The sequence below is a fragment of the Canis lupus genome, chromosome 32 (genome assembly GCF_011100685.1).
Source record: "Canis lupus familiaris isolate Mischka breed German Shepherd chromosome 32, alternate assembly UU_Cfam_GSD_1.0, whole genome shotgun sequence".
Classification (NCBI taxonomy): domain Eukaryota; kingdom Metazoa; phylum Chordata; class Mammalia; order Carnivora; family Canidae; genus Canis; species Canis lupus.
In genome coordinates, this window is record NC_049253.1 from 4,321,158 (window position 1) to 4,338,798 (window position 17,641).

A 17,641-nucleotide genomic window follows, 5' to 3' on the forward strand; every position below is an offset into this window, starting at 1 on the left:
TCACCACTTAATCAGCTTTTACAAGAAATGTTAAAGGGACTTCTTTAGGTGAAAAAAAAAGACCATAATTAGACATAAAAATTATAAATAAAAAGATGTAAAATACGACAGTATATACATAAAACCTGGAGGAGGGCATTAAAAATAGAAAGACATGTTTTTTTCTAGAATATATTTGAACTTAAATAACCATCAACTTAATATAGACTCCTGTGTACTGAGACTGTTATATATGAACTTCACGCTAACCACAAACCAAAAACCTGTAAAAGACACAAAAAATATAGCAAAAGGAAAGCATATTACAGAAACTCATGAATTACAAATAGAACAATAGAAGAAAGCAACAGAGAAGAACTAAAAAAAAAAAAAAAAAAAAACAGAAAACTGTCAAAATGGCAATAAGTAAATAGCTACCAAAAATTACTTTAAATGTAAACATCATAGGTGTTCCAATCAAAAGACCAAGGATGCTAGAATGGACAAAAAACAAAACCAAACAAACAAAAAAAAAAAAACAAGACCCATCCATATGCTGCCTATGAGAGAATCATCTCAGACCTAAAGAAACCTACAAACTGAAAGTGAAGGAATTGAAAAAACACTGATCGCAAAAAAAAAAAAAAAAAAAAAAAAAAAAAAAAGAAAAAACACTGATCATGCAGATGGAAGAGGAAAAAAAAAAGCCAATGTACCAATATTTGTATAACCAAAATAGACTTTTAAACTAAGACTATTATAAGACACAAAGAAAAACCTTCATAAAGGAATCAATCCAATAAGACAATATAACAATTATAAATACATGTGCATCTGATATTGGAGCATCTAAATACATGAAGCAAACATTAACAAACATAAAGTGATAAGTTGATAGTACTACAATAATAGTACTGGACTTTAACAGCCTGCTTACATCAATGGAGAGATCATCCAGGAAGATAATCAATAAGAAAACAGTGTCTGCACTGGGACACCTGCACCCCGATGTTTATAGCAGCAATGTCCACAATAGCCAAACTGTGGAAGGAGCCTCGGTGTCCATCGAAAGATGAATGGATAAAGAAGATGTGGTTTATGTATACAATGGAATATTCCTCAGCCATTAGAAATGACAAATACCCACCATTTGCTTCGAGGTGGATGGAACTGGAGGGTATTATGCTGAGTGAAATAAGTCAATCAGAGGACAAACATTATATGGTCTCATTCATTTGGGGAATATAAAAAATAGTGAAGGGGAATAAAGGGGAAAGGAGAAAAAATAAGTGGGAAATATCAGAAAGGGAGACAGAACATGGAAGACTCTTAACTCTGGGAAACGAACTAGGGGTGGTGGAAGGGGAGGTGGGCGGGGGGTGGGGGTGAATGGGTGATGGGCACTGAGGGGGGCACTAGATGGGATGAGCACTGGGTGTTATTCTGTATGTGGGCAAATTGAACACCAATAAAAAATAAATTTATTATTAAAAAAAAAAGTCAGACGCTCAACCGCTGAGCCATCCAGGCATTCCTCTCAAGTATTTTTAAAATTTTATTTCATACGTACATAAAATAAAATATAAAACAGATATTGTAAAAAGAAAGAAAGAGAAAGAAAGAAGAAAGAAAGAAAGAAAGAAAGAAAGAAAGAAGAAAAAGAAGAAAGAAAGAAAGAAAGAAAGAAAGAAAGAAAGAAAGAAAGAAAGAAGAAAGAAAGAAAGAAAGAAAGAAAGAAAGAAAGAAAGAAGAAAGAAAGAAAGAAAGAAAGAAAGAAAGAAAGAAAGAAAGAAAGGAAGAAAACAGTGTCTGTGAATGACACACTAGACCAGATGGGCATTACAGGTATATATAAAACATTTCATCTAAAACCAACAAAATACACATTATTTTCAAGTGCACATGGTACATCCTCCAGAATAGATCACCTGGTAGGCCACATAAGACTTAACAAGACTTAAATCATATTATGCATCTTTTCTGACCACAACGGTATGAAATAGAAATAAATTACAAGAAAAAAACTTTAAAAAGCACAAATGTAAAGGCTAACATGCTACTAAACAACCAATGGGTTACCAACGAAATCAAAGAAAAAATTAAAACACACACACACACACACACACACACATGGAGTCAAATAAAAATGAAAACACAATGGTTCAAATCATATGGAACACAGCAAAAGCAGTTTAAAAAGGAAATATATAGCACTACGGGCCTACCTCAAGAAATAAGAATAAGTGCAAATAAGCGATCTAACCCAACATCTAAAAGAACTGGAAAAAGAAGAATAACAACAACAACGAAAACCTAAGGTGAATAAAAAGAAAAAAATAATAAGAGCAGGAAAAAATTATACAGACTTTAAAAAGAGAGAAAAACATTAAAACAAAAACTGTTTTAGCATGTTCTTTAAAACGATAAAATTGATTTGTCAGACTCATCTAGAAAAAAAAGACAAAGAAACCAAATAAATAAAATCAGACACAAAAGTATCAGCTGATGCCACAGAAATTAAAAAAAAAAGAGAATACTACAAAAAACTTTATGCCAACAAATAGGATAACCTAGAAGAAATGGATAAATTCCTAGAAGCATAAACTCTTCCAAAACTAAATCATAGGGATGCCTGGATGGCTCCATGGTTGAGTGTCTTCCTTCAGCTCTGGGCATGATTCTCGAGTCCAGACTCCCTGCAGACTCCAAGGGAGCCCCTGCTTGTCCCTCTGCCTATATCTCTGCCTCTCTCTGTGTGTCTCTCATGAATAAAATAAAATCTTAAAAAAAAAAAAACTAAATTAGGAAGAAATAGAACATCTGAACAGACCAATTACGAGTAACAAAGTTGAATCAGTAATCAAAAATTTACCAAAAAATTAGGAGTCCAGGACCAGATAGAATTCACAAATGAATTGTACCAAATATTTAAAGAAAATATAATACCAATTATTAAACCATTCCAAAAAAATAGAAGAGGAAGAAAAGCTTGCAAATATATTCTATAAAGCTAACATTATCCTGATAACAAAATAAATATATCACAAAAAAAGAAAACTATAGGCCCAAATCCCTGATGAATATAGATACAAAAATCCTCAAAAAATTTTGACAAACCACACTAAAAAATACATAAAGGACTGTTCACCACAATCAAGTGGGATTTATTCTGAGGATGCAAGAATGGCTCAATATCCACAAATCAAAGTGATACACCACATCAACAAAATGAAGAATAAAAATCATGATTGTCTCCATAGATGCAGAAAAATATTTAACAAAATTCAACATTTGTTCATGATAAAAACTCTCAACAAAGGATATACAGAGAATATACCTCAATACCCAAAAATTCCACGTGTAAAAAACCCACATCCAACATCATACTCAGTGATGAAAAACTGAAATATTTTTCTACAAGATGAGCAATAAGACAAGGATGTCCACTTTGATGCAACGTTTACTGGAACTCCTCACCACAACAATCAGACAAGAAAAATAAATAAGAAACTAGAAAGAAAGAAGTTAAACTGTCAAAATTTGCAGCTAATATACTATATATAGAAAACTCCAAAGACTCCACCAAAAAACTATTTGAAGTAATAAATAAGCTCAGTGAAGTTTCAGGATACAGAATTAAAACCCATAAATCTGTTGCATTTCTTTTTTTTTTTAATTCTATTTATTTATGAGAGAGAGAGAGAGAGAGAGAGAGAGAGAGAGGCAGAGACACAGGCAGTAAGAGAAGCAGGCTCCATGCAGGGAGCCTAATGTGGGACTCTATCTCAGGTCTCCAGGATAACACCCTGAGCCACCCAAGGATCCCCGATCTGTTGCATTTCTATAAACTAACAACAAAGTAGTAGAAAGAGAAATTGAGAGAAAAGCTCCATTAACAATTGCACTAAAAAAGATTACAATACCTAGAAATAAACTTAACCAATAAGGTAAAAGACCTACATTCTGAAAACTATAAAACAATGATGAAAAAAATTGAAGAGGACAAAAAATAAATGAAATATTCCATTCTCATGGATGGAAAGAACTAATATTGTTAAATGACCATGCTATCCAAAGCAATCTACAGATTCAATGTAATCTCTATTAAAATTCCAATAGCTTTTTCACAGAACTATAACAAATAATACAAAAATTTGTATGGAACCATGAGAGACCTCAAATAGCCAAAGCAGCTTTGACAAAGAACAAAGCTGGAGGTATCACAGTTCCAGATTTCATTACTACAAAACTGTAGTAACTGAAACAGTATGGTACTGACACAAAGATAGGTACATAAATCAATGGGAGAGAATAGAGAGCCCAGAAATAAACTCATGTTTATAAGATCAATTGATCTATGACAAAGGGAGAAAAATATATCATGCGGAAAAGAGAATCTCTTCCGTAAATGTTGCTGAGAAAACTGAATGGCTATATGTAAGAGAATAAACTTAGATCATTTTTTTATATCATCCACAAAAATAAACTCAAAATGTATCAAAGACCTAACTGTGAGAACTAAAATCATAAAAATGCTAGGAAAAAAAACACAGGCAGTCTCTCTGACATTTGCCATAGCACCATTTTTTTTTAGATATATCTCTTAAGGCAAAGGAAATAAAAGCAAAAATAAATGATTGGGACTATCAAACTAAAAAGCTTTGCACAGCAAAGCAAAACTTCAACCAAACAAAAAGACCATCTACTGGGAGAAAATATGTATGTATACTATAAATGATTTATCTGATAAGGAGTCAATATCCAAAGTATATAAAAAATTTATATGAATCAACACCCCAAAAATAATCCAATTAAAAATAGCCAAGCGACTTAAATAGATATTTTTCCGAAGAAGACACACATATGTCCAACAGACAGAAAAAATATTTGACATCACTAATCATCAAAACAATGTAAATCACAACCACAAGTTGATATCATCTTATACCTGTCAGAATTGTTAAAATAAAAATGAAATAGCAAGTGATGGCTACAATGTGGAGGAAAAGAAGCCTTCATTCACTATTGGTGGGAATGCAAATTGATGCAACCACTGTGGAAAACAATAAGGAGTTTCCTCAAAAAATTAAAAAATAGAATTAATATATGGGTATTAGTAAGTGGGTATTTACCTGAAGAAAATGAAAATACTAATCTAAAAAATGTATGCTCCCCTTATTTTCACTTCAACATTATTTACAATAAACAAGATATGGATAGTGGACAAAGAAGATACACACACACAATTAATATTATGCAGCAATAAAAGAGGATGAGATCTTGGCATTTGCAACAACATGGAAGACCTAGAGGGTATTATTCTAGGTGAAAGAAGTCACACTGAGAAAGACAAATACCATACAATTTCACTCATATGTGGAATCTAAAAACAAACAAACAAATCAATAAACTGAAAAAAGAGGATTAGAAGTCTAAATACAGAGAACTGATGGTTACCAGAGGGAAGGGATTAAAAGGACCAAATAAATTTAGAGGAGTGGGAAATACAGGTTTCAACTTCTGAAATGAGTAAGTCATGGCACAGCATAGGGAATATAGTAAATGACATTGTAATAGTGTTGTATGGTGATAGGCATTAGCTAAACTTATGATCAGTGTAAGCATAACGTACAGAGATGTTGAATCACTATGTGGTACACCTGGAACTAATGTAACATTGTGAGATACCTGTACTAAAATTTTTTAAAGGATCTAAAAAGAACTCGTTAAATTATTAGAAGACCATCTTTTGAAAAAACTAGAAGTCAGCTTTTTTTTCTCTTAAAGAAAAATAAAAGAATAAAAAAAAATCCTATTTTTTATTCATGAGAGACAGAGAGAGAGGCAGAGATACAGGCAGAAGCAGGCTCCATGCAGGGAGCCTGACATGGGACTCGAACCCTGGGTCTCCAGGACTACTCCCTGGGCCGAAGGCGGCACAAAACCGCTGAGCCACTCGGGCTGCCCTACAAGTCAGTTTTTTTAAAAATGCATTTTTCCAACAATAATAAATGTTTTACACTTTTTTAAGCCTTGGAACAATCATTCCATTAATTTTTTTAAAAAATCAAAGTTCTTTGTCTATGAATATGTAAAATACCACATTTTTTTTCAATGAGTTACAAGACTTGAGACCTGCTATAAACATTCTAGATACTAACGTTTCAATGATAGTACCTCTCTCTAACAACAAAACCCAAAGTTCTCAGCTCATGCCAAATTGGCAGGCTTTAAATATCACAGTTTTATTCACACTTGTAACATCACTCTTTTTTATTTCCTTATTAATAACATTAATAATCTGAAATTTGTATTGTGTCTAACTTGTGTACATTACAAGATTCTTAGTTTGTTTAGTGGTTTCTTTTTGTTGCATTAAACTCTGTCAAATGAATGGTTATTAACTTAGGACTAACTCTAATGAGAAACTTCAGTTCCACATAATCTTTTTTTTTTTCTTTAAAGATTTTATGTATTCAAGACACACACACACACACACATACACACACACACACACACAGAGGCAGAGACACGGGCAGAGGCAGAAGCAGGCTCCATGCAGGGAGCCCAACGTGGGACTTGATCCCGGGTTTCCAGGGTCACACCATGGGCTGAAGGCAGCGCTAAGATTTACGCTGAGCCACCCTGGCTTCCTGGGTGAGTTTCTATATTATCTCCAGCTCCTTTCCTATTATAGGGGCAGAACTGAGATCATATGACCCACAAGGCCTAAACAATTTGCTGTTTGGCTATTCTACAGAAAAGTTTGCTGATGCCTAAATTAAAATAACTAAATCATAAGTTTAAAGATTCTGTAATTCTTAAACTTTCTTATCATATATGTAAAAAAGTTGAAATAAATGCTAATATATTGTTGACTAGTTTGGAACATGAATAGGAGCAATAATTAAAGAAAGATTTTTTAACTAATATCAACTAGTGTGCAGGTTGTCCATTTTATAATAATGTATGTCAAATGTCGACATATAGAAAAGATAATTGATTCTATATTGCTGATGTTCATATTTAAAAGTATTTTTAGTGATAAATTCAAATAAAATTTTTGAAAGGAAAAAGACTTTGTTTTTGATTTACCTCTTAGCCATCATTTTATTTTCATTGAAAGACTTATGTAAGACCTATGTTAGCCTCATTAAATCTAGGGTTGTTCTTAGAATTTTACCTCAATTTAAGATGTGTATAGTAGTTTATACCTGACAATATAACAGCTCTGTTAGTAAATGTCTAAAATTCAATGTAAGTTGTAATCTCTAAATTATGTGTCACTGTTATGAGGTGTTTAAATCAAAAAGAAAAAAAAATGTAAGTTATTTTTGTTCTCTGAGCTACCAAACTTGGCTACCTCAAAGACAGTACAACTTTTTTTTCTACTTGAAATTACTCATCTTATAAAGTTATTTGAACAAAATAAATTGAATCATGAGGAAGCAGCCCATGAAGAAAAGGAAGAGCCAAGTAAAGTATTTTACTCAAAAAATAGAATTAATGCTGAAAAAATTGACAAACCATGTCAGTCCAGATTGTTTTACTCACTTTTATTTTCATCAAAGGGTAGAATTTGTCTCCAAGTACATTAAAAGGTACTCAATAAATTGAGTTATAAATTAAGTAAAATATACATTGCTTTTGGATTCTTTAATTTAACTTTAACCTGGAAGTTTTATTTAGTCACTAAACCTGCATGGAAAAACATAAGCAATCTTTTTTTTTTTTAATTGTATCATATTGGATTTTATTTAGTTTTGTATTGAGGTGAACAAACTCATTTAGTGAATCTTTGTGTTTTCATGGTTTCTAAGCCATGTAAGTCTGATCTATTCTTTCTCCAAAGTTTTATTTGAATTCCAATTATTTTTTTTAATATTTTATTTATTTATTCATGAGAGATACAGAGAGAGAGGAAGAGACATAGGCTTAGAAAGAAGCAGGCTCCCTGCAGGGAGCCCACTGTGGGACTTGATCCTGGAACTCAGGGATCACTCATGACCTGAGCTGAAGGCAGATGCTCAACCACTGAGCCACCCAGGCGTCCCTAAATCCCAATTAGTTAACATACAATGTAATATTAGTTTCAGGTGTGGAATCTAGTGATCCATTACTTACATAAAACACTCAGTGCTCAACACAAGTGCCCTCCTTAATACCTATATTTAACCCATCCCCCCTGTGTGACTCTCCTCCAATAACCCTCAGTTTGTTCTCTATACTTAAGAGACTGATTCTTGGTTTGCCTCTTTTATCATCTCTATGTTCATTTGTTTTGTTTCTTAAATTCCACATACGAGTGTAACCATATGGTATTTGTCTTTCTCTGACTGATTCATTTCACTTCACATAGTACTTTCTAGCTCCATTCAAGTAGTTGCAAATGGCAAGATTTCATTCTTTTTATGGCAGGGTAATATTCCATTGTATTTATACACCACATCTTCTTTATCCATTAATCAGTTGATAGTCATTTGGGCTCTTCCTATAATTAGGCTATTTTTGCCAATTCTGCTATAAACTTCAGGGTGCATGTGCCTCTTTGATCAGTATTTTTGTATCCTTTGGGTAAATACCTAGAAGTGCAATTTATGGGTTGTAGGGTCATCCAGACCCTTTTGACAAGCCTCCATACTATTTTCTAAAATAGCTACACCAGTTTGCATTCTCACCAACAGTGTAAGAGGGTTACCTTTGCTCCGCATCCTTGCCAATGCCTATTGTTTCCTGTGTTGTTAATTTTAGCCACTTTGATAAGGGTGAAGTGGTATCTCACTGTGGTTTGATTTGTGCCAAATGATGCTGAGCATCTTTTCATTTGTCTGTTAGCCATCTGGATGTCTTCTTTGGAAAAATGTTTATTCGTGTATTCTGCAAATGTTCCAACTGGATTATTCATTTTGGGGATATTGAGCTTGATAAATTCTTTAGAGATCTTGGATACTAACACTTTATCAGATGTCATTTTCGCTAGAGATGCATCTCTTCAACACCACTTTCATAGGTTCTCTCCAAGAAGAACAAACAATCTCTCTACTGTTAGCCTTAGGTGATCCTTAGATCACACCACCTGTCCTGGGGTTGTTTTCCTGCCTTCTCTCCAGGAGTAGGGCAGCACCCTCACAGCTCTATCCCAGCCAAACCCAAAGACCTTTAAAACTCCAGTGTTTGAACACTTTTGGTTGTAAAAACTCACAAAAACAGCCTCTCTCATTTTCTCAGACAATAGCTTTGGGTACGTGTTCTCCTGTGCATATGTATTACTGTGCACTCCACTCTCATCTTTCTCTACAGCACCCACAGTCCACCTCTCCCCCAAACCATGTCTCCATACTTCCTACCTTCCTCAACTGGCCTCTTCTCTCCCTCTAGATGTGCAGTACTCGTGTTAATTGCTAGATTAACTAGCAATTAACGTGTTAATTACTAGATTAACTCTAGATCTCTCAGTATTCGTGTTAATTGCTTGGATATTCAGAATGATTTGTCTGTTATCTAGTTGTGTTCAAGAGAAGAGACAAACCTACAGTCCTCCTACTATGCCACCATCTTAGGTCTTCTCCCTGAAAATAATCTTTATACCTTCCCTTTTATACATAAAATACAAATCTATATATATTAAATAAACAGAATATGTATATATATGTATATATGTATATATATTGTATTAAGGGGAAAAACTTTTTAAAAGGCTTTTCAGGAGAAAGGAAATTAAGAAAAGATTGAGGAATACTGAACAACAACAACAACAAAAATCCCAAATTCCTATGGAAATGCAAAATGAAATATAGTAAGATGTCTTTTGACTTCCCAAAGTGTGAGATGCATATTAAAGGCAATTATTTCTCATGGTTTATAGTGGAAACTGCTTTTCCTCAAAATCTGAGAGACTCTAAGGCTTTTCTTATTTAGTGAATGTAGGCAGAACATTCTAATTTCTATTTATATCTAACTTTGCGTATAATCAGATCCTGGACTTTATTTTCAGCGACTATGCTAAAAATTATTATTGTCTTGTATATGCAGAGTAAAAATCTTTTCAAAAGCATTCATAACAATCCTCTGGTCTTCAAAGATTTCTTGAGATTGGTTATCTTCCCTGCATCTATCACTTTTTGCCAAGAATTTCAATGGCCTGAAATTCAACTGATTCTTCAATAATTATAATTATTATTTGTTTCCTATCACAAAAGTATCAACCACTCTTACTCCGTTTTAGCCTCTATCACATGCACTGTCAAGACAGACCATATCTGTACATGATGTGGTTCCAGAGGCACGAGGAGCCCAAGACCATCACAGATGAGTTTGAGTAGGGCACCTACATCTACTTTGACTACGAGAAGTGGGGCCAGCGGAAGGAAGGCTTCACCTTTGAGTACCGCTACCTGGAGGACCGGAACCACCAGTGACACCGGCCTCTCCCTCTACCCTCCCCACCCCCCCCGCATGCTGACCCCCCTGCCCAAGCTAGGGCCCGGCCCTGGAAGACTGGGGGAGACCCCAGGCCTTGGGGAAGCCCTCACCCCCAGGAAGCAGCCCCACCCTGGGGGCCCGGGGGCGAGGGCTGCCCCCTCCTCCCCTCCCCAGTGAGGGACATTTTTTGGTAAACCTATTTTCATTTTGGAAAATATTTATGAATAAATAGTTTTATATGAAAAAAAAAGCACACCTTAATGTATTTAAACATTTTATTTTTTTATTTAAACATTTTAAAAATAATATTAAACTTGAAATCATTAACAAAAAGGCATCAGAAAAATTTAAAATATTTGGAAGTTACCAATATAAATTCAAAAATTAATTACTAAATGGAATTTTTATGAAAAATAATAAGGTTGAAAATTCACATTATCTGTTTTCAAAATTTACTGTAAAAGGATTTATTTTATTGTATTTTACATTCTAAGAAGATTTTATTTATTTATTTAAGAGAGAGAGAGAGCAAAAAGCCCGATGCAGGGCTCAATCCCAGGACATAGAGATCATGACCTGATCTGAAGGCAGATGCTTAACTCACTGAGCCCACCCAAACACCCTAATATTTTATTTTAGAGAAAAAATAGACATTTAAATCAATAAATTATCACAGAGTCCAGATAAAGACAAACATGCATAAAGTCTAAAACTTTCTGAAAAGGTATAAAATAATTCAATAAAGAAAAATTTTCCCCAAATAGTACTAAATAATTGAAGATCTAAGGAAAAAATAATAAAATCATACCTTAAAAAATTAACCCAAAATGAACCATAAGTATAACTATAAGAGGCAAAATCATAAAAATTCCAGAGAAAATATAGGAGAAAATTTTTTTCTGGGTGTATGTCTGGCAAAGTAAAGATTTTATTTATTTATTTATTTATTTATTTATTTATTTATTTATTTATTTATGAGGGACATACAGAGAAAGGCAGAGATATAGGCAGAGGGAAAAGCAGGTTCCCTGTGGAGAGCCTGATGCAGGATTCAATCTCAGGACTCTGGGATCATGACCTGAGCCAAAGGCAGACACTCAACCACTGAGCCACCCAGGCATCCCTGGCAAAGTAATTCTGATGAAAACATTACTATGAATGAGTATCAACAGAAACAAACCAGCATAATGAGCATCCCAAGGATTTCAGTGTTGGAACTATCTTTTGTTCCAAGTCACTTCTAATTTTCCAGCATGAGATTATTTCAACAGTGGATAAATATAATTGTAATTTAAACTACTCAAAAGATTGTAATTAGATTAATTCGGTGTTGAAATATTCTAGTACTAGAAATAAGAAGTGACTTGAGACAACAGAGTTGAACGTGATGACAGTAAAATAGTTAAAGAATGAGAAGGAAGCTGACATACTTTTGGGTAAACAGGACAGGACAGCCTGGGTGGGTGCCTCAGTGGTTTAGCGCCACCTCCCGCCCAGGGTGTGATTCTGGAGACCCGGGATCAAGTCCCACGTCCAACTTCCTTCATGGGGCTTGCTTCTCCCTCTGCCTGTGTCTCTGCCTCTCTTATGAATAAATAAATAAAATCCTAAAAAAAAAATATTGGGTAAACAAGGACAAACAGAACAAGGCATTACATGAGAGGTGCTGTTAAAGTTAACAAACTTTTCCTTGTATGTTTATAGACAGAGACAATTAGAAATAAAAGACTTAAGATGTGTGATTGTATTGTAAGATTTCATGATTTTTAACGTGAAGTCCTCCAGGTAACAAGAAATTTCAAATTTAGAATATGGTAAAAAAAAAATAAATAAATAATGTCAAGACATGAAGGATTCCTTTCACGTATCCTCTGATGCTCCCAATGCTTATGCTTATGAGTTGGGTCTCATAGTGTCTATACTATTGAATTCTGGAAAGAATCCAGTAAACCTTGGCTATTCACTCATCTTTCATGAAAAGGTGTTATTTATATTAAAATGTATTTTGTTTGTTTGCTAACTTCATGGTTAATCATTAAAAAGAACTTTTAGGGGCAGCTCAGGTGGCTCAGTGGTTCAGTGCGGCCTTCAGCCCAGGGTGTGACCTTGGAGACCTGAGATCGAGTCCCACATCAGGCTCCCTGCATGGCCCTGCTTCTTCCCTCTACCTGCATCTCTGCCTCTTTCTCTCTCTCTCTCATGAATAAATAAATAAAATCTTAAAAAAAATTAAAAAGAACTTTTAGTTAAGAAGAAAAATATTTTGAATTATATATATATTTAACTATTAAAGTGTGATTATTAGGAAATAAAAGATCATTTTTAATCTGTAATACTTTTTGTTAAAAACAGAATAATTTAATTGATAATAGGAATTCACTTTACTCTCCTAACAATGTGCCTATGTTTGCCTTGGAATTCATTATACTGATAGTACATCCAGTGAAATATAATTTAACCTTTAATTAAAAGATCATTTACAGTATTTACTATTTTAATGAAATAGCTAAATTTAATTAATTGCAAATGAAAGAAATATCTATACTTTAAGATAGATTATAATTTAAAAACTATGCCAATATTGTATATGAATTTAAATTGCATGTTATTTCAATTATAATCTAAAGTTATTATCTTATTATATGACATGATTGCTATAAAAGTAGTTGCTATATCTCACTGCAGACATTAACAGCATATTAAAAATCACAACCAATATTATTAGTACTTTAAATATAATATTCAGAATGTGGTAAAGGATGAAAATACATCACAGATGCTACAGAGGGGAGGGACCCCTGATCACAGAAATAGGAGAAAGAGGAAGAGAGAAAAAGCAGCACATAGGGGATTGCACAAGAAAAACAATTGAGAAGTGCTGATTATTGCAAGGTTTTATTTTTATTTTTTTTAATTTTTATTTATTTATGATAGTCACAGAGAAAGAGAGAGAGAGAGGCAGAGACACAGGCAGAGGGAGAAGCAGGCTCCATGCACCAGGAGCCCGACGTGGGATTCGATCCCGGGTCTCCAGGATCGCGCCCTGGGCCAAAGGCAGGCGCCAAACCGCCACCCAGGGATCCCTACTGCAAGGTTTTAAAGCAGCAGAGCTCAAGGTCTAAAGTTTTAGAAGCCCATGCCATCACTTTGGTGTAGCCTTGTGGGCTTAGAGTTGCTTCTGTGAAGAAGGAGGGAAGAGGCTCTGGAGCAGACAGCATGCTTTGGGGACCCACCCCCTCACCCCCCACCCCCCCATCCCTGGATTGCACTGGGAGAGACAGTTCCCCTTCCTGGAGTGCATTTGGGAGAGGTGGCACTTCCTCTCAGAGGACAAAAGAGCCAGCAGTCTGCATTGAGCTGCCTGTTCATTAGCATAGGAGCAGAGACACCAGCTGAGGGCAGCTAACCTGGATGCTGGCTTTTTGCCATACTTTACCATAAAATCTAAGCCCCTGCACAGTCATATGACTGCTTTTCTGAGACAAACTGTTATCAGCCAAGGCATGGTGAGACACTCCCTCAGAGCCTCAGCTCAGGGCAGCACCTCACCAGGTCCCTTAATTTTGGAGTTTTGAAACCGAGCTATGTGCCTCAATAAAATGAAGAAGCACTGTGCCACTGGGAGGGCAGACACAGAGAGGGTGAAAGCAGAGATCTGATGGAAGTCTGGGACACAAGAGAGAAGATTGTTCATGCTTCTGTTCAGGCTGCATGAGCTTCAGTGGATTTAAACTCCCCTCTCTGAGAAAAAAAGTGGGTTGACACCATTTTTCACCCCTCCCATCAGGAGAGATGGACTTTAGTGAGTGGCACAGTGCATACACAGTGGAGGCTGAAGCTGCTTACCCCAGCCACGGCCCCCTGCACTCTGCAAGGGCTTTTTTTTTTTTTTTTTTTTTTTTTTTTTAACTAGGGCGAGTGTGGTTGAGAGTCAGGGCAGCAGCAGGCCCCTCCCCCAGTAGACCAGTGCAAACCCTCCACAGTCTTAAGGAGACTACTTGGGCTTGAGAAAAGCATAGAAGACACTAGGGAGTCCTCACCACAGAGATAAAAGACACAAAAATCAGGCATACAAAATACATATTATATCATCCAGATGAAACTGATATATATATATATATATATATATATATATCAATTACACCTCAATTAAAAATGTGCCCTTATATATCTAGTTGTATTTTAACCATTTTTAATTTTTTTTAAATTTTTATTTATTTACTATAGTCACACACACAGAGAGAGAGAGAGAGAGAGGCAGAGAGACAGGCAAAGGGAGAAGCAGGTTCCATGCACCGGGAGCCCTGACGTGGGATTCGATCCCAGGGTCTCCTAAGATCGCCCCCTGGGCCAAAGGCAGGGGCCAAACCGCTGTGCCACCCAGGGATCCCATCTAGTTGTATTTTAAAGTACTGTTTCGGTCTTGCAGTTTATCAAATGTTTTCCTATGTTAAGACAACATATAACATTATCCTTAGTGTATTTTCATTTGAGATAATTGATCTATATAGGCTTTGGGGGGGGGAATTTGCTTTTTCTTATTAAACGATTTTATTTGAGAGACAGAGAGCAGAGAGAGAGAGAGAGAGAGAGAGAGAGAGAGAGAAAGCACAAACTGAAGGGAAGGGCAGAGGGAGATGGAGAAGCAGATTCCTCACTGAGCAGGGAGCCCATTGCACAATGCAGAAGGCATGATCCCAGGACCCCTGGACCAAGACCTGAGCCGAAGGCAGATGCCTAAGAGACTGAGCCACCCAGGTGCCCCAAGATTTTGCTTTTAATGCTATGTATCTATTTAAATTTTCTATTTTTTCATATAGAAATATTGGCATTTAAATTTTCCCTAAATATATGCATATTATTTATACCTATGGTTTGCTGCATTTATTAGTTTATATGATTTTATGTTAATTTATGTTATATTGTAGCTGCTTTATTCTATATATATTTTGTGTATCTTTTCTCTTTTAAAAACATTATCAGACTTGCCAGAACTTTAATTAATCTTTCCAAGGAAAAATATATTTATTTCATTCCTGAACTTCTTTTTGTGTGTATGTATGTATGCTATTTGATATTTCCATAAAAGATTTTGTTTTTCTTTTATACTCACACTATATAGTATCTAAATGTCCACATGTAAGTTTAATTGTGTTATGTTTTGTGTATATGTGCATGAGTGTGTCATAGAAAAATAACTATTGCTGATTTTAGCTACTCTAAAAGAATAATCATATATCAATATTTTTTCTTTCAAACTTAACATCGTTGCAAATTGAAAAATTACCCAATAAAAAAGCTGAAAAGTATTATAATATCAGTTGTCTGTCTCCCACTCATACACACACAGTGATATTTAGGTATCTGGTATTAAAAAATATATTCTAATTTTGTTCCCTAGAATTACACCAAAATGACCATCCAGTAACAGGTAGCAATGGAATTCAGCATTCCTCCTCATATCAAAGCTTTCCCCTATAAATCTAACAATGGAAAAACCAATTAAAGTAAATGATCTCTATGGATAATCAACTTGCAACACAGCAAAAATAGAAAACACCTGAAAAACATGCCCACTTCATTTGCCAAATCAAACAAAAATAGTCCACGCTGTGTATACAACACCTATTACTCATACGTGCATCATCTGATAAGTTTTTTAATTGTTGCTACATTTTGGCTCTTACAATAATGCTGCTATGATCACTTACATGCAAGCTTTTGTATAGACATATACCTAGAGGTGGAATTGCTATAAAAGTGGTAACCCTATATTTAAAAATTTGAATAAATTCCAGAACTTTATTTGAAGCAACGACACCAAATTAAATTTGTACCAGCAATGCATGTGTTCCAATTTCTCCAAATTCCACCAACGCTTGTTATTATCTGAATTGTTCGTCAAATTTGTACTAGTGGTTATGAATTGATATAATATTGTAGTTTGGATATGCATTGTCTTGATGGCTAATGATGTTGAGAATCTTTTCATGTACTCATTGATCATTTGTATGTCTCTTAAATGTTTATTCTGCTTGATCTCAGAACTGTGGCACAGAGCCCTGCATCAGGCTCTGAGCTCGGTGCAGAGTCGACTTGGTATTCTTGCTACCCCTCTTGCTCATGCTCCCTCTCTTTCAAATAAATAAATAAATACATACATACATACATACATACATACATCTTTTTAAAAATCTTTAAAAAGGGAAATGTCTCCTCAGAACTTCTGTCTTTTATTAATTTTAATAACTATTAGTCTTTTCATTATTGGCTTTATCATTTTATGGACTCTGGATACAATTCCCATACCTCAAATAGGACTTCAAAATATTTCCTCATTCTTTGATTGGCTTTTTACTTTCTTCATGCTTTTCTGATGTACAAACTTTAAATTTTGATGAAATCCAATTAATCAAATTTTATTGTTGATTCTTGAGCTCTTGGTGTCATATTGAAGAAGAATTTGCCTCACCCAAAGTCATACAGTTAATCCTACATTTTATGACTCAAAAGTTTATAGTATCAGCTCTTACATTTATGTATATAATTTATTTTGAGTTAATTTCTGTATAAAATGTGAGGAATGGGGTCCAACTCTGTTTTTTGTAGGTGGATATCCAGTTGTCTGAACAAAATTTATGGGAAAGAGCAATGTTTCCCTATTGAATTGTCTTGACACTCTTGTAAAAAATCAATTGATTGTGAATATGGAAGGTTTTTTTTTCCCTAGAAACTATACCCCATTGATCTATATGTGTACCCCAATACCAGTATTATACTATATTATTTGAACTTTTTCCTTGTGTATGCTTCACATTCTCCTTTTCATTTCTATATTTTTTATGCTGGACGTTTTAGACAATATAGCATAGTTTTTCTGGATTCTTATCCACCTGCCTCCTCTGTACTACTGTTGTTATATGTTTGTTTATGTATTCAGAGACTTGGAAGAACTAGTGAAGTTTGTTTTTGTTTTTTTTCCTTAGTGTGAAATGTCTGATATCATTCCTCTGAGAGTACATCCTTTGGCTCACTTGGAATCATCCTTGAATAACAATTTATTAGTTCTCTCTTTGACTGTCTTCTTCCTTCATCCCTCTGACAATCACACCCAGATATGGGCCTCCAATAATTTCTGACTGTTTTACTGTGTTTGATTAAGTTCCTATGACACAAATTACTTCATATTTCAATCTAATTAGATACTGTCCCATTTCTTGATGCCAACTTTGACTTTTGT